The sequence below is a fragment of the Bos mutus genome, chromosome 9 (assembly GCF_027580195.1).
Source record: "Bos mutus isolate GX-2022 chromosome 9, NWIPB_WYAK_1.1, whole genome shotgun sequence".
Lineage (NCBI taxonomy): Eukaryota > Metazoa > Chordata > Mammalia > Artiodactyla > Bovidae > Bos > Bos mutus.
In genome coordinates this window covers 99711979-99737731 of record NC_091625.1, presented here as the reverse complement: position 1 = coordinate 99737731, position 25753 = coordinate 99711979, and the positions used below count along the sequence as shown (strand labels likewise).

At 39.4% G+C, this 25753-nt stretch overlaps 1 pseudogene; it reads right to left on the bottom strand.

Annotated features, from left to right (window-relative positions):
* Nucleotides 1-603: 603 nt before the first annotated feature.
* Nucleotides 604-25753, bottom strand: part of LOC138989156 (regulator of microtubule dynamics protein 2-like) — a 62183-nt pseudogene continuing 37033 nt past the window's right edge.

Here is a 25753-nt window from a genome sequence, read left to right as displayed (position 1 = left end):
CACACTTTCATTCCATTTTATTTTTGAATAATATTTTGTGATGTGCATATACCATATTTTCTTCCTTTATTTATCATTCATTGGGAATTTGTTTGGTCATGGCTGTTAGGACTAACACTAATGTGAACAATTGTTTTCACCTTGTGTGTCTGCTGCGGTCCTCGGGGTCGCAAACAGTGAGACACGACTGAGTGACTGTCGTGAACTGAACTGAACAGTCTGTTATCTACTCGTTGAGTCGTCTGGTGGTGAAAAGTGGCCGTGAAAGTAGCTCAGTCGTGTCCAACTCTTTATGACCTCATGGACTACGGTCCATGGAACTCTCCGGGCCAGCATACTGGAGTGCGCAGCCTTTTCCTTCTCCAGGGAATCTTCCCAACCCAGGGATTGAATCGGAGTCTCCTGGATTGCAGGCAGATTCTTTACCAGCTGAGCTGAGGGAAGAGCTATGAGGGAAGCCCGAGTCATCTGGTAACTGCACGTTTTATAGGCAAATCACATCTTGCTCAACTTCATGCTATGAGTGTTAAGTAGACATATTTTCATTTTTATATTATAAATACTCAGGAATATAATTGCGGGAACATATAGCACATATTCAGCTCAATAAGAAATTGCTAAGAATATATAATTGGACTTAGAAAACCCAGGAATTAGTTCTTCAGCCTTAAGGAAATGTTGCAAAGCTTCCTGTGTAGCTGAGGGTGGTATTTTCCCAAACAGAGTAGCGGCCATGCTTTTTGCTCAATCCAGTTCAGTTTTGAGAGTGTAACAGTATCTCCCCTTGTTTTATCTAGATGTTTCTTTAAGTGTTGTTGGTATTTGATTTTGTTTTGTAAGCCCTCACATTCAGATACACAGCCACACAAAACCACATGCCATAGACGACAATGTCCATCTTTGAGTGTTCTCTTAATAGCTTTTTCACCACGTCTTTACAATATTTGCATAATGCTTCTTTTCTTGTGTGTTTGTAGATAGCTCATACATATCTCCAGAAGCAGGAGCAAATTCCCAAATAAACGCCATTGCATCTCTAAACTTTTCTTCCGGGTCACAAAAGTAGTTCAAACTCTCAATCTTGCTGAACTCATTCACATGTAAATTATCAGCCATCTGAAGAAGGGCATCTAAATTTAATTCCTCTGCATGGGTGTTGGATGTCTTAGGGACTGGAAAAGAACTTGCTCTTCAACAAATCAGATGTGGTCTACCGCAAATTTAAACTAATCAAAGTTTCCTTTTTTTTCAATTATCTTTTTTTTTCTTTTTTTATGTGAGGGTAATGCGCTCAGATTTGAAGGTGAAATCATGTTTCTGCAGGATGTATTCCACTAGTAGAATGACACAACCAATCATGTTATTGGAGAAATCTATTTCCCATATGTCACTACAAAAAGGTCTTTAAGTATGTATGTTTATATTCTTCCCATTAATAATGTAATCTTCAGATATTTCTTTAAATAAAATATTTAGATCAGTTCAATGAAATGAACTCTAGTGAGTGCAAAAAAAAAGAAAAATCGCCAAGCAGTCTCCAGAGTAGCTGTAATGATCTCTCATCTCCCAAGCAATGCATCAGGATCTAGTTGTTCCATATCCTCATCAGAACTTGGCATGTGTGTGTGTGTGTGTGTGTGTGTATGATCTGTATTTATCACACACACACACACACACACACACACACACTAGTGGGAAAGAACCTGCCTGCCAATGTAGGAGACTTAAGAGTTTGATCCCTGGGTCGGGAAGATCCCCTGGAGGAGGGCAGCCCACTCCAGTGTTCTTGCCTAGAGAATCTCACGGACAGAGGAGCCCGGCGGGCTGCAGTTCATGGGGTCACAAAGAGTCAAGCACAACTGAAGCAACTTAGCATGTAAGCACGTGTAATTCTTCAGGAACAAGTGGTATCTCATCATTAAAATGCTTTAATTTGCATTTCCATGATGGACAACGACATCAACAACTTTCCTGTGAACACTTGGTATTTCATATTCTCTTCCCTGATGTCTTTCACGTCTTTTGCTCATGTTCTAACTGAATTGTATTCTTACCATATCATTTAGAAAATATTTTATAATTATGGAAACAAGTCCTTGGTCAATTATGTGGTTTGCTGATATTTGCTCCCCATCTGTGGTTTGCCTTTTCATCCTCTTAACAAGGTCTTTCAGAAATCAAATGATTTTAATCTTGGTGAAGCACAATTTCTTCATTATGTTTCTAATGGACTGTGCTCTTTAGAGTCATATCGATGAACTCTGCCTAATCTTAGGTCACATGTTCTTCTCCGTGTTTTCCAAAATTATAATTACGCTTTTTACACTTGGACCTATAGGTGAATGCTTTAAATACAATGTAGTTTTAATGAAGATTGTTGCTTGTTTGCTCTGCTTACAGACGTCCATTTTTTTCCAATATGATTTATTTAATACATTTCATCATTAAATTGCTTCTGCCACTTTGTTTAAAAATTGTGTGTGCCTACCTGTGAGAAATATCAATAACCTCAGATATGCAGATGACATCACCCTTATGGCAGAAAGTGAAGAGGAACTAAAAAGCCTCTCAATGAAGGTGAAAGTGGAGAGTGAAAAAGTTGGCTTAAAGCTCAACATTCAGAAAATGAAGATCATGGCATCTAGTCCCATCACTTCATGGGAAATAGATGGGGAAACAGTGGAAACAGTGGCTGACTTTATTTTTCTGGGCTCCAACATCACTGCAGATGGTGATTGCAGCCATGAAATTAAAAGACACTTACTCCTTGGAAGGAAAGTTATGACCAACCTAGATAGCATATTCAAAAGCAGAGACATTACTTTGCCAACAAAGGTCCATCTAGTCAAGGCTATGGTTTTTCCTGTGGTCATGTATGGATGTGAGAGCTAGACTGTGAAGAAGGCTGAGCGCCGAAGAATTGATGCTTTTGAACTGTGGTGTTGGAGAAGACTCTTGAGAGTCCCTTGGACTGCAAGGAGATCCAACCAGTCCATTCTGAAGGAGATCAGCCCTGGAATTTCTTTGGAAGGAATGATGCTAAAGCTGAAACTCCAGTACTTTGGTCACGTCCTGCGAAGAGTTGACTCATTGGAAAAGACTCTGATGCTGGGAGGGATTGGGGGCAAGAGGAGAGGGGGACGACAGAGGATAAGATGGCTGGATGGCATCACTGACTCAATGGACATGAGTCTGAGTGAACTCCAAGAGTTGGTGATGGACAGGGAGGCCTGGTGTGCTGTGATACATGGGGTTGCAAAGAGTTGGACATGACTGAGTGACTGATCTGATCTGATCTGATTCATGCTCAACTATTTCTATTCTTGACAATGTTGACTATTACCTGAGCCTTGTGATTCTGGAAAAGAGAAAAGGTTCAGAAATCCCCTCAACTTGTGTGTTCTTGGAAGGTAGATGTTTCACTTGAGGTCAGGGTGCTTTTCTGGAAGACACCTAAGGAGGTGCACTGTGCCAGCTGGGGCTGAGTCAGCCAGAGTTCAAGTTCAAGGGCATCTTAAGGAAAATTGGATTCCAAGCTTTTTGTTCCCATTGATCAGTGGGGACAAACAGTTCAGATAATCATTTATAAGGAAAAGAACAGGGAATTTGGAGGGACTATTTCTAACCTTCTCAGAGGTGAACAGGGTGGTTTCCTAAGGCTAACCTAAGTCACAGGGCAGAAGGTGTACCTTTAGCAAAACCACTGCTATGCTGGATATCAACTGCTTTTCATGAGAAAAGCAGATAACATCAGAGATGTGACCATATAAATCCTGAGTTTTAACCTATATTGTTGCTCAAAAAAATTGTCACTGCTTCTATACAAGTTTAACAGAACATATAGAAAGAATTTTTCACTGTACATGTGTATATTATTGGAATATTTCTTCTTTTCTTGAAGGGGCATTCTTATGGAAAAGCGCCAAGGAAAGAGGAAGTATCTCCTCTCCAAAAAAAGAGAACATAGTTGGAAACGGACTACTTTCCAATGTGGTTGCATAACTACTTACTCTCTTTCTTATGACTTCGGGTCCTTAATGCATAGGGAAGTAAGTTAGTGAACTGCTGGACTCTGCTGACGGAAAGGACTTCAGACCAAAATACTGTTCACAGTATAACATCTATGATGTTTCTTTTGAAATGAATTCAATATCCTTGTCTGGTATTCCTCACTGATAAAATGTTTGTCACTACATATTACACATTTATCAAAATGATGCTATAATAGAAAAAATAGAAAATTGGAGTTTCTCAATAAGCTAGTTATATTAATTATGGTATATCCATAATATTGCATTGCCATAGAAATGAGATAGATATGCATTAACTGACACAAAATTTCCATATATAACTTCACTGAAACATAAGCATGAACAATTATCATTCATTTTCTCTAAGTAAATAGAATATATATTTTTTTTCTTTTTTTTTTCCAGAAAGAAAGAAAAGGCATATAGACCATACTTAAAGCAAGTGAATGAGATTACCTAGACAGAAACAGTTTTGTAGGAATGGAGAAAAGTTCAAGACTAACCTAGATAGAAAATAAAAAAAATAACAAATGAACTAGGAAAAGATTAATCTGCAGGGATCAGAGGAAAACCATGGAAAGGTGATAGCATGAAATCCAAGCTCAATGGTCATTTCAAGAAGGAAGGTATCTTAATTGTTATTGTGAGGGTTCAGAATATGAAGAGGGAGGGAGTGTTTTCTGGAGTTACCAGCTATAAAATCTCCCTGGGGAATAAAATGAACTGGAGATTGATTTAGAGAGAAGGAATGGAAAGAGTGAGTGAAAGAAACTTTCAAAAGACTGCTGTTAAAGAAAAAAACCTTGTAAGATGGTAATTGGAGAGAGATATAAAGTCCAAAGAGAAGTTTATTTGCTTTAACAAGACATTCTAAAATAGGCTTGCATATTTAAGGGAAAGAAATCAGGAGAGAAAAATAAGTTTATTCAGTAGGTGAGAAATTGGGAGCCAAAGTAGAAGGAAAAAGATTCTGTGGTTGACAGAACAATGCCCCCCAGATAGATCCACACCCTCATCTCTGGAATCTGTGAATCTGTTACTTCGATGACAAAGGGAGCTTTGCAGTTGGGGAAAGGAGCTTCAGATGGAGAGATCACCCAGGTAGATGCAATGGAATCATAAAGGTCCTTAAACGTGAAAGAGGGAGACGGGAAAGAGAGTCAGAGGAGGAGGCGTGATGACAGAAGCAGAAGCTGAGTGATGTTCTTGATGGCTTTGAAGATGAGAGGCAGTCAAGGACCGAGGTGTCTCTAGAAGGTGGAAAAGGCAGAGAAACGGCGTCTCCCCTGGAGCCTCAGGGAACACAGCACTGCTGACACCTTGATTTGAGCCTCTTGAGACATAGTTTCGGAGAAGGCAATGGCACCCCACTGCAGTACTCTTGCCTGGAAAATCCATGGACAGAGGAGCCTGGTAGGCTGCAGTCCATGGGGTCACACAGAGTCAGACGTGAATGAAGCGACTTAGCAGCAGCAGCAGCAGAGACATAGTTTGAATTTCTGCTGCATGTGTCAAGTCGCTCAGTCGTGTCTGACTCTTTGCAGCCCCGTGGACCATAACCCGCCAGGCTCCTCTATCCATGGAATTCTCCAGGCAAGAACACTGGAGTAGGTTGCCTTTCCCTTCTCCAAGGGATTTCCCCAACCCAGGGGTCCAACCCACATCTCTTATATCTCCTGCATGGGCAAGCAGTTTCTTTACCACTAGCACCACCTGGGATTTCTGCCATCCTCCAAATGATGATGATACATTTGTGTTCTTTTAAGCCACTACTTTTGTCTGGTTTGTTTCAGAGACATTAGGAAGCTGCTGCAGCTTCTGTCTGGTCTATTTCCCTTAAAGGTTTCACATCTGAAATGTGTTTCTGGTGGTGGGAGATTATATTTCTTATTGACCTCTTTATTCATAAAACTATTTCATTAAAAGCGCAGACTTGATTCTTACTGAGAAAATTGCTTTCTCTTACATACACATGTGTGCTCAGTCACACAGTCATGTCCAACTCTTTGCAACCCCAAGGATTAAAGCCGATCAGGCTCCTCTGTCCAGGAGATTTTCCAGACCAGAATACTGGACACGGTTGCCATTTCCTTCTCCATCTCTTACATATAAAGACACCATTAAATATCTACACAATTAAAATATTTTGTAATCAGGTCAAAATTGACCCGTATAAAGTCAGATGTTTTCCTGTCACTAATATATCATTTAAATATTGCAAACAAATCTGCTACTTGTTTCTTTTCCTTATCCCCCAAAGTTAGTCATCATTTGTAAAACAAAATCCCAAGAAATTCCTGATAATGCAGTCTTAGGAGGGAATCCACAGTAGTGATATTTTACACTCTTCTCTGATAGATTAGGCATCATGAGTGGTCTTCAGGATTTAGTTTTTGTTCAGTCACCATATCTTACCCTTTTGGATGGCGTCACTGACTCAATGGACATGAGTTTTAGCAAACTCTGGGAGATGGTGAAGGACAGGGAAGCCTGCAGTGCTACAGTACCTGGGGTCACAAAGAGTCAGTCACAGCTTAGTGATTGAACAACAACAGTCTTACCCTTTCAGCCCATAAATAACACTGATAGAACTGTCCAACAGCAGATGCCATATACGCACAAGGGGGAATCCTTGTCTTCTCTGGTCTACAGCCTTTCAGGACACTAGTGTTGAGAAATGATTGCGCCCTTATTTGAGTTTCCATCATGCTATTATACAATTTTTGTAATGAAGAATAGTTATAGATTTACTTTATTATTTTACCTAAACGATGAATCAAGGATAGGAATGTTCATAATTAATTTTTGCATTTCTAGCTCTAAGCACATTAACTGATATAGAACAGGCCCACAGCAGAGCATGAAGCTGCTTCCAAGGCAGTGTTTGCTGTGGCTTCACCATAGTGTTTGCACAGTACTGCCTATCTTTGGCTAGACTTCTACACCTGTGTGAGAAAAGTAATAATAGTACCTACTTTGTGTGCCACGTTGAATAGTATAGGCAACACTGCATATAAAACTCTCCACGCAGCGTCTAACATAGCTTGCCTTCAGAAACAGTTAGCCAAAACCACAATCATCCTGCAAAATCATAATCTAATAACTAATGAATGTTGATATTGTTTCTACATGATTTTCTGAACTGAAATTCTAAGGAACAAAATAAGCTATATTACCTATCACATTTTGTATGTGATACTTAATTGAAGGCAACAAATAAAGTATGAATAATTTAACCTGAAGAGGAATGTATTAAAAGGATATTAAGTGATTCACAAATCCTCTAGGAAATCTAAGGAACAGAATTTGGAGGCTACATAAAGAGAAATAATAATCTAAATCCAGTCAGTAAAGGACTTCCCTGGTGGGCCAGTGATTGACTCTGAGCTTCCAATGCAAGGGTCAGGGGTTAGATCCCTGGTCAAGGGACTAAGACCCCATATACTATGAAGTGAAGTGAAGTGAAGTTGCTCAGTCTTGTCCGACTCTTTGCGACCCCATGGACTGTAGCCTACAAGGCTCCTCTGTCCATGGAATTTTCCGGGCAAGAGTACTGGAGTGGGTTGCCATTTCCTTCTCCAGGGGATCTTCCCCAACCCAGGGATCAAACCTGGGTCTCCCGCATTGCAGGCAGATGCTTTACCATCTGAGCCACCAGGAAAGCCACATGCTATGGGCATGATCAAAAAATATTGAAAGAAAAAATCAAGTCAGTGAAGTACTGGCTGCAGATGTAACTTTTTTCCACTAAAAGCATCTCACCAACAGTGGACAACACAATATAGATCTAACCTCTAGTGTGTGTACTTAGTCGCTCTGTCATGTCTGACTCTTTGCAACCCTGTGGGTGTAGCCCGCCAGGCTCCTCTGTCTGGGGATTCTCCAGTAAAAATACTGGAGTGGGTAGCGTTTCCCTCCTCCAGGGGATCTTCCCAACCCAGGGATTGAACCCAGGTCTCCCACATTGCAGGTGGATTCGTTACTGTCTGAGCCACCAGGGACCTGGAGGTAACTGCTGTCAGCGTTCTCCACCCATAGCAAGAATGGGTCCTGCTCAGTCACACTGCTTATGATTCAAAGTGTGGGGTCGGCATGTCCAGTTCGGGTTGCTATGTCATGTTCCCTGCTTGCCTGCAATAGAGTCTGGGACGTGAAACCTGGCATTTGTGGTTTTTATTGGGGGGAGATGAAGTTTTGTTTCCTGCAGTGTAATTCCCCAACCACAGAAAGGCAAATCCTCTGTGGAACAGCAAAAGGAAATGGAAAAGTCCTCTGAGTCTTAGCATGTGCTCATATGTAGAATTCACGGTTTTTCAAGGAAAGGCCAATTACAGTTAAAAATATACTAATCCACTATAAAACACAGGCTTCCTGGGTGGAACAGTAGGTAAAGAATCTGCCTCCGATGCGAGAGACACAGGTTCTATCCCTGGGTCAGGAAGATCGTCTGCAGTAGGAAATGGCAATCCGCTCCTGTATTCCAGCCTGGAGAATCCCATGGACAGAGGAGCCCGGCATAGGGTTGCAAAGGGATGGATGCAACAGCACACACTATAGTGGAGGGGGCACACACATAGGTACATAGCTGTATACGCACCCCATGCGATGCTCTGCGGTGACCTAAATGGGAAGGAAATCCCCCAAAGAGGGGACAGACATATGCATATGGCCGACTCACTTTGCTGTACAGCAGAAGCTAACAACACATTGTAAAGCAAATATGCTATAATAATGTTTCAAAATATACTCTCTTAGCTTTAATCATATATCAGATATAACAGTCTTAAAGATCTTTTCAGCGGTAGACTAGCCCTCACCTTCCTAAAAACCAAAGTGCTCTTCCCCCTTCATCCTTGCTCCAAATGTTTGCAGTTCTCTTTCTCCCCTGCTCTTGGGCTTAGGTGAGCTGTGGCTCGGGAGTGATGGCTGAGACCAGGGTGCCGTGACTGGCAGGCTCCCAGTGGCCGGTGAGTGGCTGAGACAGGCACTCAACCCAGACATATTCTAAAATCCCAGGAGAAACCTTAGAACCAATCCTGCATTTGGATTGTGGATATTGTATTCTTTCCCTTGTTCTACACTCAAGTTATCCCCAGATTTCGCTCAGAAGGTAACCAAATTTAACCTGTGCCTCTGACAGGAAATGCATGGAGCCTGCACAAACACCAGGAAACTGAGTGAAGCCTTCACTTGAGCAGCTTTTTCAAGCAATTCTCTAAAATTTACCACTGGCCTTTTGTATTCCCAGGGGCATCTTCCTGAATGTTGTTCCGAAGAAATAATGTTTCAGGGTTGAACATGGTGAACGCGTAACTAGAACGGATGTGAAATTCTTGACAAAAAGGTTTTCTCATGAGTGTTTCACAAGTAATATAATGAATTCTCACTATAGTCTCCATAAAGAGTCAAATTCCTTATTATGGTAAGGTATTCTTATTCACTCAGAGTTAGAATAATCAGAGGAAGCACCATATTTAAATATGGATCATTCTGTGTGTATATAAATATTCATATTATACAGTTTATGAGTTACACCCTATGTCACTAAGCCCAGGGGTACAGTAACATAATTTAAAATACACATTCCACATTTCAACTTTTAAAACATTTAAAGTCAATATGAAATATATGTTAACTAGTAATGTTAATATAACTTTCTCTTGCAATAGTCATGTGTGCACATATATATGAATATTAAATATATGAAATATTAAAAAGTATTTTGTTAAATATATTCTTATAAGAGATAAAACTGCTTTTTATTCCAAAAATATTAAAAACATATTAGCTGTCGATGTATGGTAGATTAAATTTATTTCTAATGAATTAAAATTTAAGGCAAAGTTTAAAGATTCTTACATACTGTTCTAGTCGGAAACAAAAATAAGTCATGAGTCTACTCAGCAAAAATATCTGGAGTCAATATTCCTCTAACAGTGAATGCCAGTTCTGATGGTTTAAAACACAGATTTATTGAGGAGAACCTTGCTAACGTGAGGACCTCTGATCAGTAGCACGTTCAGTAGATCAAATAGGAAAAATCTAGAATTTACATGAGAGCTAAACATTTAGTTTACATCAATCTGGACTTGGTAGTGCCTTCTATTTCCCTGAAGAAGAAAGGAAAAAATGAAAGAAATTGTGTGCATATACGACACAAGGGGAGGGACACACACATCCTGAGGACACGCATCCTACATCTAGGGTTCAAAGTTCAACCAGTAGGTCCTTTATGATGACAAGGGTAAAATACAAAGCTCTTAAACCGAGTCTTTTAATTACAAACGAAAGAAGGCCCAATTATTTTGATTTATCAGAAGAAATCACAGATACAGATACACAATGACAACGGATATTAGAACTATCGTATAAACTATATAAAATAAGTGTTTGATATACTTAAAGATTTGGAAAACTCAGCAGTGGCCTCAGGACTGGAAAAGGTCAGTTTTCATTCCAATCCCAAAGAAAGGCAATGCCAAAGAATGCTCCAACTACCGCACAATTGCACTCATCTCACACGCTAGTAAAGTAATGCTCAAAATTCTCCAAGCCAGGCTTCAGCAATACGTGAACTGTGAACTTCCTGATGTTCAAGCTGGTTTTAGAAAGGACAGAGGAACCAGAGATCAAATTGCCAACATCCACTGGATCATGGAAAAAGCAAGAGAGTTTAAGAAAAACATCTATTTCTGCTTTATTGACTATGCCAAAGCCTTTGACTGTGTGGATCACAGTAAACTGTGGGAAATTCTGAAAGAGATGGGAATACCAGACCACCTGACCTGCTTCTTGAGAAATTTGTATGCAGGTCAGGAAGCAACAGTTAGAACTGGACATGGAACAACAGACTGGTTCCAAATAGGAAAAGGAGTACGCCAAGGCTGTATATTGTCACCCTGCTTATTTAACTTATATGCAGAGTACATCATGAGAAATGCTGGGCTGAAAGAAACACAAGCTAGAATCAAGATTGCCGGGAGAAATATCAATAACCTCAGATATGCAGATGACACCACCCTTACGGCAAAAAGTGAAGAGGAACTAAAAAGCCTCTTGATGAAAGTGAAAGAGGAGAGTGAAAAGGTTGGCTTAAAGCTCAACATTCAGAAAACGAAGATAATGGCATCCAGTCCCATCACTTCATGGGAAATAGATGGGGAAACAGTGGAAACAGTATCAGACTTTATTTTTGGGGGCTCCAAAATCACTGCAGATGGTGATTGCAGCCATGAAATTAAAAGACGCTTACTCCTTGGAAGGAAAGTTGTGACCAACCTAGATAGCATATTCAAAAGCAGAGACATTACTTTGCCAACAAAGGTTCGTCTAGTCAAGGCTATGGTTTTTCCTGTGGTCATGTATGGACGTGAGAGTTGGACTGTGAAAACGGCTGAGCGCTGAAGAATTGATGCTTTTGAACTGTGGTGTTGAAGAAGACTCTTGAGAGTCTCTTGGACTGCAAGGAGATCCAACCAGTCCATTCTAAAGGAGATCAGCCCTGGGATTTCTTTGGAAGGAATGATGCTAAAGCTGAAGCTCCAGTACTTTGGCCACGTCATGCGAAGAGTTGACTCATTGGAAAAGACTCTGATGCTGGGAGGGATTGTGGGCAGGAGGAGAAGGGGACGACAGAGGATGAGATGGCTGGATGGCATCACTGATTCGATGAACGTGAGTCTGAGTGAACTCCGGGAGTTGGTGATGGACAGGGAGGCCTGGCGTGCTGCGATTCATGGGGTCACAAAGAGTCAGACACGACTGAGTGACTGAACTGAACTGATACTTAAAGAAATAAAGTTAACAAAATATAATGAAGGAAAGCAGGATATAATACGTGACAGCAAATTTAAATCTGAAATAAACAAATTATAAAATGAAAATTAGAATAGAAATTAAGTAGCTGTGCACCAAAATAAACATCACTTAAGAGAGAGTTAGAGATAGATTTGAAAAACTTAAACAGATGACTTGAAGAAATTGTACAGGAAATGCTCTGTAGAAGAGTGGGGGTATATCTTAAAGAGACTTAAAAAGATACATAAGATTGTGTAAGACGTTCTAGCACCATTTCAAGACTCCAGTTAGAAATAATAGAGGACAGGAGAGAAGGGCAAATTGGAAGATGTTTCCAAATCTGTTATATACAGTTTACATATTTAGGAAATTCACTGAATCCAAACCAGAATATTGGTGTGTGTGTGTGTGTGTGTGTGTGTGTGTATGTATACATACATATATCTATATAAATATAATTTTTAAAAACTTCACTCATGTGATTATGAGAGCTGGCAGGTCTGTAATCTTCAGGGCAAGCCATAGGCTAGAAACAGGTGGAAGTTGGCACTTCAGTCTTGAGACAGAATTTCTTTTCACTTTAAACCTCATTTGTTGCTCTCTGGGCCTCTAACTGATTGGATGAGACCCACCCACATTATTAAGGATAATCTCTTATCCTGAAGGCAAGTGATTGTAGATATAAACCACACCTACAAAGCAGAAAAAGTAATAGAGAAAATGAAGAAAATGAAACACTTAAAATACCAATAAAATTGATGACTTTAGCAAGACTGACCAAGAAAAAAGATTTAAATTACTAAAATTGAATATGATATAGGGAAAATTAGTGCTGGATTTACAATATAAAGGTTGTAAGGAAATACTCTGAGCAATTGTATGGCAATAGATTATATAATGCAGGTGAAATGAACAAATTCCTAAAAAGATGCAAGCTCCCAAAACTGACTCAGGGGACTTCCCTGGCTGGCCAATGGATAAGACTCTGCTTCCAAAGCAGGGGACTTGGGTTCAATCCCTGGTTGGGGTACTAAGATCTCACATGCCATACTGCATGGTCAATAAATAAATAAATAAATAAATAAACTTCCTCAGAAGACACAAACCTGAATAGATCAGTAACAAGTGTACAGATTGAGTATTTGAAACCATTTTCCCACAAAGAAAAATCCAAACCTACATTACTTTGTTGGTAAACTATAATGATGATTTAAAGAATTAACATTAAACTAAAAGAAAAAAAAAAAAAACACTTTCTGATTCAATTTTATTGAGATCAGTCTCATTTGATAGCAAAATATTACAAAAATATTGACATAAAATATATTAACACATTTCTAGAAAAGTGAATCTAACATATCAGAATGATTATACAGCATGACCAAATGGAATTTGCCACACAATTCTAAGTGTGGCTTAACACACAAAAGTCAGTCAATATAATATACCATATTAATAAAAGGGAAGTAAACATACAATTGTAATAGACACAGAACAATCATTTGATAAAATCCATTACTCTTTTATGGAAAAAAAAAAAAGTTGAATAATCCCCCTAGGAATAGAAACAAACTTTCTGAACTCAACAATAGGATATAAAAAAATAAAACAAAACTCACTTTATCAGCTCAGTTCAGTTCAGTTGCTCAGTCGTGTCCGACTCTTTGTGACCCCATGAACCACAGCATGCCAGGCCTCCCTGTCCATCACCAACTCCTGGAGTCCACCCAAACTCATGTCCATTGAGTCGGTGATGCCATCCAACCATCTTATCCTCTGTCATCCCTTTTCCTCCGGCCCTCAATCTTTCCCAGCATCAGGGTCTTTTCAAATGAGTCAGCTCTTCGCATCAGGTGGCCAAAGTATTGGAGTTTCAGCTTAAACATCAGGACTGATGAACATCTTCCAATGAACACCCAGGACTGATCTCCTTTAGGATGGACTCACGTTATGCTTAATGGTAAATTCTTGAAAGCTTTCCTTCTATGACCAGAAACAAGAAAAGATGATATCAGAGCCCATCCAGGACATTATAAACAACAGAAATGTCTTTCTCAGGTTATAAACAGCAGAAATATATTGGATTGTCCAAAAGTCTGCAACATCTTACAGAAAAACTGAAGCAAGCTTTGTGGCCAGCCAGGATTTCTCACAGCTTTACAGTCTGGGCAGTTGGAGGTCAATACGCTGGTGGAGTCTGTGTCTGGTGAGAGCCGGATTCCTGGTTTAGACTCCTTTCTTCTTGCTGTGTCCTCACAAAGCAGAAGGGTGGGAGATCTCTCTGAGGGCTCTTGTGTAAGTCTGCTGATCCCAGTCATGAGGGCTCTGAATTCATGACTTAAACATCTCCTGAAGGCCCCACCTCCAAAAATTGCCACACTGGGGGTGAGAAATATTCAGTCTGCAGCAGGTTTAAAAGAATTTCTGTCCTTAAAGTACATAAAAAGATAAAAAGAAGAACGAAGTTGATGGGAATCTATAGGGCTTTTACTTTACTTCTCCCACAAAGCAAAAGGAGAGAGACAGATCTGGTTTACTGGCAAAGGGCTTAGAACTCGGAGTAAGAGATTTTGGTTTAAAGCCTGGTTCCTGCACCAAGTGCCAATCATACTATTTCTGAGGCCCCAAAAGTTCGTGTACAATATATCTAAGTATCATTTTTGTTGTGTCAATCAGTCAGGTCCAATTCTGTGACTCCACCAACTGCAGCCTGCCAGGCTCCCCTGTCCTTCACTATCTCCCGGAGCTTGCTCAAACTGAAGTCAATTGAGTTGGTGATACCATCCAACCATCTCATCCTCTGTTTCCCCCTTCTCTTGCATTCCGTCTTTCCCAGCATCAGAGTCTTTTCCAGAGAGTCAGCTCTTCACTTCAGGTGGCCAAAGTATTGGAGCTTCAGCTTCAGCATCAGTCTTTCCAACGTATATTCAGGGTTGGAAGATTGCACACCAAGCTAGTAGGATGTTAAATAAAACAGGCTCTCTCCTCTCACCTCAACAAATATACTTATAGCACTCTGAAAGGCTAGGACCACATTGAGACTCCTTGGATTTCTCCCCAAGTTTCTGGCCTAACACCCTTTGTTCTTGCTTCTGACTTTATGCAGCATCACAAGGAGTCTGATGTGCATGGACATGGACACCCACCTGCACACTCAAGCTGAGTCCCCTTGGACTCAGTGTTAAAAGTCCTGAGCGGTATGGATTATCCTTGGGAGGAGAAAAGATCCATACTGATGATGGAACTGAGCTTAGATCACTTGGCCGAGGATTTAAGAATCCAGAATTCTTGAACCTGAACCTGGTCTACAGATGGGCATAGTAGTTCTGTGGGCATCTCCCTTTGCTGCTTAAGACTCCTTGCCAGGAGAGAAGCATGGTCAGAGAAGGGCCATCATGGAGGCTTCTGAAGTACAGGTTTCTCTTTGTGTCCAGGAGATTACTGCTTCCACCAATTGCCTGTATAATGTTTTGTTATCCTCAGGTGTAGAATGGAGATGATATTCAACTCATTGAATAATGAGAGTTAAAGAAAATCAAAGATTAAAGAAAAAATATTATATCAATATATTGCCTGCTACATAGAGTAATGAATTATCTTTCTCTCTTCCTCTTTTCATTATTACCTTAATTTCTCATTTATGTTCATTTCAGTCACTCAGTTGTGTCTGACTATTTGTGACCCCAAGAACAGCAACACGCCAGGCCTCCCTGTCTATCACCAACTCCTGGAGTTTACTCAAACCCATGTCCATTGAGTCGATGATGCCATCCAACCATCTCATCCTCTGTCGTCCCCTTCTCCTCCTGCCCTCAATCTTTCCCAGCATCAGGGTCTTTTCCAACGAGTCAGCTCTTCACATCAGGTTTCCAAAGTATTGGAGTTTCAGTAATAAGACTAATATTAGTGCTTGATCCTTAGGACTGACATAACACATACATCATATAATATGTGATAATGAAGCAAGAGATCTATAAGTGGTTTATATGATAGGGCATGGCAACCTACTGCAGTGTCCTTGCCTGGATAATTCCGCAGACAGAGGAGCCTGGCTGGCTACAGTTCGTGGGGTTGCAAAGAGTCAGACAAGACTGAAATGACACAAGCTAGTCAACAGAAGAGGTGCTGAATTGGAGAAGAAAGTTTCCGCTTGGGGAAACCTAAGTGGAGTTTGTAACTACATGGGAGTTTCTGGTAGGATCATCTTGATATTTATCTTTTCCTGCAAAAATGTTTCCATTAGTTGACCTAGAAATTAATTCTTGCCTTAGTTTTAGCCAAACCTGATAATATACACACCCAATTTGGAAAACTCACCAAAGACTTATCACATAATCCCCAATACTATGTGTCAGGGAGATTTCTGGTTGGGGCCAGTCCTCAGATGTTCTGATTTCCCCTGGCCAGCATAAGCAGATGGCATCGTTCGGAGAAGTCGGCCTGGAGATGTAGTTGGAGAAGTCACTCTGCATGCATGTAATTTGAAAGCTGCCTGGATCCTGATGAAACAGGAGTCACGGTGGGATTTTGACGCTTCACAGGAGTCAACGACAGAGTGAAATATTCTCCTTAAATGAGTCCTGACTGTCTTTCATGTCCAGTCATGGTTCCCTATATATACGTGTGTGTAGAACAATATGGAACTCTCTGATCATTTTTACAGCAGCTTTAGTCAACCACCACTGCAGCCCTGTACTCACCCCACAGTCCCAACAGCATCACAAATGTATATATGTATCAATAAGCAATATATCCTCCAGAAGGGTCTAGAAAGTTTAGCAAAATCTGATTCATGGAAACCACTCAGATATTGATGTTTTAACTGACATTTGGCATGAAATAAAATAATTACTGGGTTTTGCAATGTTAATTTAAGGCATTATATTAGATTTTGGAAAAGTCAATGCATCTGATATAAACCTATTTAGTTGAGCCAATAAATTTTAATGAAGACCTTTCTGGATACAAATAGTAAAGGAATAAATTTTAACAAATATTTTAATCTTCACCAACCCAGCTTTCTCCAACCAATACACTTTTTGTCTTGATTCCTTTTTAGTGAGAAAAACTGACTTTCCCCACCTCCCCAAGTACCTACCTCATGATAATATATTCTAAAATAATGAGGCTATATTGCTGTGGCTCACTTATTTTAAAAGAAATATGGTCAACATGTAATCCATTATTTGGTTTATGTGACGAGAAATTGCAATGAAAGGTAACTGAATATATTATTTTCCACATTTTAGAAGAATCATTGCTTAAATTGCAAGGTAATGTTAAATATAATAGACAAATGTACAGAGGTCTGTGTGCGAAAAATATTTTAATTTCTCCACATAGTGTTCTGAAAACATTAAAATTCAGTTAATTCAGGAGAATCAATCAAAGGCTCCTGTTTCACAATGCGTTGTGCCATATGCATGCGTATGTCCATGTTCGTGTTTGCACAGAGAGATATGGCTGGAGAGAGAGTAAAAGATAAGGAGGCCAGTACACATCGAAGGAAACATAAAAAAGAGAAGTGAAAAAAAGCTTTCCTGAATTTTCAAACTTTAGGAAAATCACTCAAGTCTTTGTTTCCCAAAAGGCAAAGGAAAGATATCTACTAAGGAACCCAACAGTACTATTCTCCTTTCAACCAGTAAAGCAAAGTAGGTAAGTATAATCAGAGGTGAATGCAGAAATCAGAGCCAAGGAATGTTAAATTAGAAATGCAAAATGCCTGGTGATATTTTAACACACAATACCTGAGAGCTTTATTCATTTTCCCTTCTATTTTAAGGGATCTTCACCCTTTCCATGTCAAGAATTCCCAGCTAGGGCTTAGGAAAAGAGGAAGTCAAGGGTTGGTTGCATTAGCTTTTCTATTTCAAGCTGTCACAGCTGCAAAATCGCTCAATGCGACTCCACAGGGAGTGCTACCCAGCTATGCACTCTCACGTGGGCCAGCACAGGGCGGGGGGTGACTGTGGAGGCTGAGTGACTGCCACCAGTCGTCTGACGGATGGACTCAGACCACCAAGGAGCCAGAGCCATTGATTTCTGCTCATCTATCTCATCATCGTGACCTCTCCCTAGAAGGAAGGAAAGGAAGAGCAAAAGAGAGGTACAGAGAGAAAACAAAATTAAAATGTTTCTTTCCCTCCTTCTTTCAAATACCTTTATGATCATGTCATTTCCCTTCACCGCATATTTAACTCATATCAGAACCAGGTTAATAACTAGTCTTTACTTTTTCTCTGTCCTAATTATGTGACTTGACTTGTATTTGTGTCATATTCTTCAGAATTTACTTATTTGAAGAATAGAGATAACGAAGAGATGCTCTAGTTTGATGTAAATTCTAAACCATGCAGGCAGAGGATATAAAATATTGTCGGCACTCTCCCACTAAGAAACTCCAGCCTCATGCTATTTTCCATTTAGCCAGGAGCTCCTTGCTTTGGTGAAATAATCCCTTATTCCTTCATTTTTGATAGATGACAGATTACAGGAGAAAGGAGAAATGAAGTGTCAGTGATGTCAAAAAAAGGAGATAGAATTAAGAAACCCAAATGTCCCAAAGCAGTTCATAGAACTTTCAGAATGCAGTCTAGAATGTGCTTATTTCAAAATGTTTTTGTTCTCTTCATCTTCTCTGTTTGAACTGTTCTAGGTCATTCTCCTTTATGGAAACAGATTTTTCACAGAGGAGAACTATGTCCTCTGAAAAGTGAAATTGTTGGTCACTCAGTTGTGTCCGACTCTTTGTGACCTCCTGGACTGTAGCCCTACAGGCTCCTCTGTCCAAGGAATTCTCCAGGCAAGAATGTTGGAGTGGGCTGCCATTAGCTTCTTCAAGGGATCTTCCCAACCCAGAGATCGAACTGGTGTCTCCTGCATTGCAGGGAGATTCTTTACTCCCTGCAATGTGCAAGGTGGTCTGAGCCACCTTGGAATCCCAAGGTTCCCTCTATTTAAGAATTTAAGAGCCATCTCTCTTGTTTAAAGAGTTATAGTGAAGGCAACAATGGGATGGCAAAAGCAGGGTGGATGTACGGCCAAGTTTGTTTAGCTTTTCCTGGGGGATTCACACTTCCATTTTCAAGACCTCTCTGAAATTCTCAACTGTTTGCTTGAAAATTCCTTTCTTCAGTTGTGTTCAGTTTGTAAGCACAATTTAGTGGCAGTATAGAGGACAACATATATGGTTGAAGGAGTTTTTTTTTAATAGGAGTTTTATTCTTAGAAGAATCTGTATGCAATGAAAGGCATCAGAAGAGAGATGACATCAGGATGAGGCTATCAAATGTACTTTCAAGGATTCAGAGAGATATAAGGCAGTGGATAGTAGAATTAAGCTAAAATTGGCAAAAGCCCTTCTAAGAACCCTCAGTGCCTGGCACTACAACTGCCTCACACAAAGACCACGTGCAAAAGAGCGTGTCTCCAAAGGGTTATGGACGGTCCCTTTGGGGCACTGTGTAAGTGTCTGTTATGTTCATAGGAAGCCCAGAGAGGATTTAAGGAGGATATATACAAGAAAACTCTACAATTATGTTAGACTAAAAGGGCCAGAAACAGTTTGTGCTTAATAAAGAGAATTAATTAGTGTTGTGCTCAATTAAGAGAAAATATAATAGTCAACCTAAAATTCTAGAGCTAGTGAAATTAGGACTTCTTAGGCAGAAACTGAGTCAATGGGGGGAATTACACTGCAAGAAATAATTAAAGATAATTTTCAGACTGAAGACTGATCCTAGATGAAAATACAAAATCTTAGAAGAGATTGGATATCACTGAAAGTGCAAATAAGTGGACTTTGACCAAACAAATATGGTCTTTTTTCTTCCCCCTCAAGAACCAAGATAATTTAATGAACAATAGTCTTTAAACATATAGTTCTTGGAAAACTAGATATTTGAAAAAGAACATTTGGCTTTTATCACACAAAATAAAACAAACAATATTGATCATAGCTATGTAAATCTATAAAGATTTCCAAAGAAAATTTTAATTTTCCACCTTATGAATAGAAACAGGAGGAGATAAATAAATTAAAAGAACAGAAGCAGTGAAGTAAAAATTAAAAGAAGTAAAAAATAAAAAATAATGAAGCAGTGGATGTCAAGATCTCTCAACAAAATCAAGAAATTTCTATCTAGACTGATCGGGAGAGTAAGAGCAAGGATAAAAATGACCAGTATTAAGGATTGGACACCAGTAGAGACAATAAAAATATTTTTAAAGAAATAGAGAAGAGCATGGAAAAATTTATTATAGTACATTCACCAGCTTAGATAAAATAGACAATTAGCTTCATAAACATAAGCTCTTCAATAGCCTATTAAAGCTTGTTATCTATTAATAAATAAGTAGCCTTATTTAAATCCTATTAAAATTGCATAAGTGAATTTTTTTTTCATACAGAATAAATCTCAGACTAAGGTGTCAGGGCTCATGAAATATGTCAAACACTTAGGGAAGAAAAAAGTGTCAGTATATGCATCTTTTTCTTTTTTTTAATTCAGAAAATGGACATGGAAGGGACATTTCTAGACACATTTATGAGACAAGTATAATCTTGCTTCTAAAACCAGCAAAAGGTATTGCAAAAATAATTCAGGTCAACATCACTCATAATATAAAACCAAAAACCTTTAACAAAATGCTAGAAAATTAAAATCAGTAATATATAAAATGAATAAAAAGTTATACTTAAGTTTATCATAGAAATGCAACATTTGTTCAACAAATCTGCTGTGATTCATGGGGTTGCAAAGAGTCAGACACAGTGAACTGAACTGAAAAAAAAAAAAACACTCAAACAATGCAATTCACCAAATTAAGGGCATTTAGGAGAAAAATATAATGAATGAATAGATTTTTAAAAAGCACATCTGACAAAATTTAAAATGAATCCATCTTACAATGTCTCAATGACGTAATAGTATGAAGAAGCGTGCTTAAGCTGATACACACTCCCTACAAAACCTTCAAGCCACTCTGTATTTATGAGGGAATGTTTTCTTCTATATTAAGACAAGACAAGACGTCTCTCTTCACTGCTTCTATTTAACTTTGTGCCTGAGTTCTTAGTGCAACAGGAGAAGAAAACTATATAAAGCATTACCAAATAGAAAGAAAGCAATCAGTTTCTTTATTCACTGGTGATGCGTACGTATGTGCAGAATATCTTAACAAACCCATCAAACAGCCGGCAGGACTGAACATGCTCATCTAGCAGGATCAGATGTCCCAAATTCACTGTATAAAGATCTAATGTATTTTAGTATACTAACAACAAACATTAGGAAATATATTTCCATTTATATTTCTAAGTCTAATTCTATCCCAATCATGAACTCCTCTTTTTCTGGCCCTTTAATTATCAGTCAGTTAGTCAGTTCAGTCCTTCAGTTGTGTCTGACTCTTTGTGACCCCATGAACTGCAGCACACCAGGCCTCAGTGTCCATCACCAACTCCCGGAGTCCACCCAAACCCATGTCCATCAAGTCGGTGATGCCATCCAACCATCTCATCCTCTGTCGTCCCCTTCTCCTCTTGCCCTCAATCTTTCCCAGCATCAGAGTCTTTTCAAATGAATCAGCTCTTCGCATCAGGTGGCCAAAGTATTGGAGTTTCAGCTTCAACATCAGTCCCTCCAATGAACACCCAGGACTGGTTTCCTTTAGGATGGACTGGTTGGATCTCCTTGCAGTCCAAGGGACTCTCAAGAGTCTTCTCCAACACTACAGTTCAAAAGCATCAATTCTTCGGTGCTCAGCTTTCTTCACAGTCCAACTCTCACATCCATACAGGACTACTGGAAAAACCATAGCCTTGACTAGACGGACCTTTGTTGGCAAAGAAATGTCTCTGCTTTTTAATATGCTGTCTAGGTTGGTCATAACTTTCCTTCCAAAGAGTAAGTGTCTTTTAATTTCATGACTGCAGTCACCAATTGCAGTTATTTTGGAGCCCAGAAAAATAAAGTCTGACACTGTTTCCCCATCTATTTGTCATGAAGTGATGGGACCAGATGCCATGATCTTCGTTTTCTGAATGTTGAGCTTTAAGCCAACTTTTCCACTCTCTTCTTTCATTTTCATCAAGAGGCTCTTTAGTTCTTCTTCACTTTCTGCCATAAGGGTGGTGTCATCTGCCTATCTGAGGTTATTGATATTTCTCCTGGCAATCTTGATTCCAGCTTGTGCTTCCTCCAGCCCAGTGTTTTTCATGATGTACTCTACATATAAGTTAAATAAGCAGGGGGACAATATACAGCCTTGACATACTCCTTTTCCTATTTGGAACCAGTCTGTTGTTCCATGTCCAGTTCTAACTGTTGCTTCCTGACCTGCATACAGATTTCTCAAGAGGCAGGTCAGGTGGTCTGGTATTCCCATCTCTTTCAGAATTTTCCACAGTTTATTGTGATCCACACAGTCAAAGGCTTTGGCATAATCAATAAAGCAGAAATAGATGTTTTCTCTGGAACTCTCTTGCTTTTTCCATGATCCAGCGGATGTTGGCAATTTGATCTCTGGTTCTTCTGCCTTTTCTAAAACCAGCTCGAACATCTGGAAGTTCTCGGTTCATGTATTGCTGAAGCCTGGCTTGGAGTATTTTAAGCATTACTTTACTAGCATGTGACATGAGTGCAAATGTGCAGTAGTTTGAGCATTCTTTCATATATGATCAATAATTTGATAGTTTTATATACTTCTGTAACCTGATTAGGTTTTTTGAATGTTACTATAGGATTCAATTTTGATAATTTCCATTTACTTGTCTTCAAATTTACTAATCCTATCTTCTTGGTATTAATTAAATCTATTTCATGATCATTAACTTTCTGACATTGTATTAATTATAGAATGCCTGCTTTTTGTTTAAGAGATTGCAATTATCTGTTAACATTCTCTCCTTTTTAAGATCCCGATTTCCTTGTCTTTTCTCCTGTTAAAAAATATGTATTTGAAGTAAAGATATTAACTTCAGCAGATAGACTGTCTATGCATTCACTTTTATTTATGTTTTTTCTCTTGATCACAGTTTTTATTTTCTTGCTGTTTTCTTGGCTTTGAAGAAAATTCTTCCTTTGTCTCATAATATCTAGTAGTCGAAATTGTTATTGTTCTTCCCCAGACCGTGTATATTGTTTTGCCTGTTACACAGATAGGATGAGGAGATGAACCAATCAGTCAATTAATAATACATCTTGTCCAGAATTGGGGTGAAGTTTCATTTAAATTTCATCTAGTTCTAATTCCAAATGGTTTGTGGGGAAGAACTGTAAGTTTATGGCAAACCACTCTACATCACATTGCGGAGTTTTCATCTTCTAAGCACCCAAAGTTGATGAGAGATTAACTTCTCTTCCCTGTTCTGCTCTCTAACCACTGGATTGCTAGGGAATGCCCAGAAACTCTGGGCTTCCCATGTGGCACTAGCGGTAAAGAACCCACCTGCCAGTGCAGAAGACCTACGAGACATGGGTTGGATCTCTGGGTTGGGAGGATCCCCTGGAGGAAGGCACAGCAGTCCACTCCAATATTCTTGCCTGGAGAATCCCATGGACAGAGGAACCTGGTGGGTTATAATCCATAGGGTCACAAAGAGTCAAACATGACTACAGCAACTTAACACTGCCTTTTTGATACTGAAAGCTCTTTCCTTCAGAGTTCTTGAAGTTTGCTTTTGCTTCCTACATCACACAAAGTCAAAATCTTGGGGTTGTGTTAGAAGGGAGAATTGTATATCTACAGTATAAGAGTCATCTAGTGTGTCTCTGACTCTTCAGTACCAGCAGAAATAGGAAGTGTTGCTCTGAGTTTCTGGCCCAGCCATTCAGACTTGATAGCCCCATCCTTCAAATGAAGTCCCTTTGAGATAAATTATGTCTTTGGGCATCTTCTAGCTTTGAATCTTTCACTCCATTCTTCCAGTCATCAAATACTATTGTGCTGCTGCTAAGTCACTTCAGTCATGTCCGACTCTGTGTGACCCATAGATGGCAGCCCACCAGGCTCCCCCATCCCTGGGATTCTCCAGGCAAGAACACTGGAGTGGGTTGCCATTTCCTTCTCCAATCCATGAAGTTGAAAAGTGAAAGTGAAGTTGCTCAGTCATGTCCTACCCCCAGCGACCCCATGGACTGCAGCCTTCCAGGCTCCTCCATCCATGAGATTTTTCAGGCTAATACAATATAAATGCTAGTATTCTGTTTAATTATTATTTTTAATAATTGCATATTATGTTTTGATATCAAGCAATATATAATACAGGGGAAAAAAGAAAAAGTGAAATTCAGTCATGGATTTCCTGAAAGATAACTTAGCCAAAATTTTAAATTTTGGTAAATTTTATGTTTCACAACAGCTCCTGCATTTATTAAAAGGAAACAGTCATTAGTCTTGCATATTCAAAGCACAGCATTCATATGAACCATGACCACTGAGCCACAAAATAAATTTCACAGTGTTCATTCCCTGGGGAATTTGCTTGTAGTTTTCTTCATTTTTTTTTTTTCGTGCAATTGTCCTGGGTTTGCATCTTTTGGAAAGCTCACAGTACAACTGAAGTTACAATTTAAATGTAGATAATGCCCATAGCAAAACTGGTAATAAGAGATGCTAATTACTGTGCATCTACTGTTCCTACTCAGTACTTATATTACTGTCATCTAATTCTCTCCTGTAGTTTATGAAGTAGGAATATTTGAAAATGCAAAACTAAAGCCTAGATGAGAAATAGCTTGCCCGAGGATACATGCTAATAGCTGTATGATCCTGAGAGTAAAAGAAGGACCTGTGATCAAAAGTGCTTCCAATAATACAGCTGCAACTTAGGTCTTAGGTGTGAGACAATAGCTCCCTCCAGCTCTGTTGGGGTCCTGACTATCACAGCACAATAATTGTTGTTCATAGTGATGCTCCTAAGAAAATCAAATGAACAGATAAAATATTTATTGTTTAATAAACTGGGGGACAATGAAATGCACTTTAGAAATATACAATTACTTCCAGAATAGTCAGATTTCATTATGTAGTAGATAATAACAATTTTAGGTTATATGTAGAAAATGAAAAGCAAATTCTGTAAAAGAAATGATATCAAAGTAAGTACACATGAATAGGATTAATATGGCTTTTTTTTTTTTTTTTTTTGTGACAAGGCTGTATATTGTCCCCTGCATATTTAAACCACATGCAGAGTACATCAGGCAAAATGCCGGGCTGGATGAAGCACAAGCTGGAATCAGGAGTGCCGGGAGAAATTTCAACAACTTCAGATATACAGATGATACCACTCTAATGGCAGAAACTGAAGAGGAATGAAAGAGCCTCTCGATGAGGGTGACAGAGGAGAGTAAAAAACTGACCTGACACAACATTAAGAACTAAGATCGTGGCATCTGGTCCCATCAACTCACGGCAGATAGATGCGAAAACCTGGAAACAGTGACAGACTTTATTTTCTTGGGTTCCAAAGTCACTGCAGATGGTGACTGCAGACATGAAATTAAAAGACACTTGGTCCTTGGAAGAAAAGCTATGACACAGCTAGACAGCATATTGAAAAGCATAGACATCATTTTGCCAACAAAGGTCCATATAGTCAAAGCTATGGTTTTCCCACTAGTCATATATGGATGTGAGAGTTGGACCACAGAGAAGGCTGAACATGGAAAAATTGATGCTTTTGAATTGTGGTGCTGGAGAAGACTCTTGACAGGTCCTTGGACTGCAAGAAAATCAAACCAGTCAGTCCTAAAGGAAATCAACCCTGAATATTCGTTAGAAGGACTGGTGCTGAGGCTGAAGCTCCAATACTTTGGCCACCCGATGGAAGGAGCCAGCTGATTCACTGGAAAAGACTGTGATGCTGGGAAAGATTGAGGGCAGAAGGAGAAGGGGGCGGCAGAGAATGAGATGAT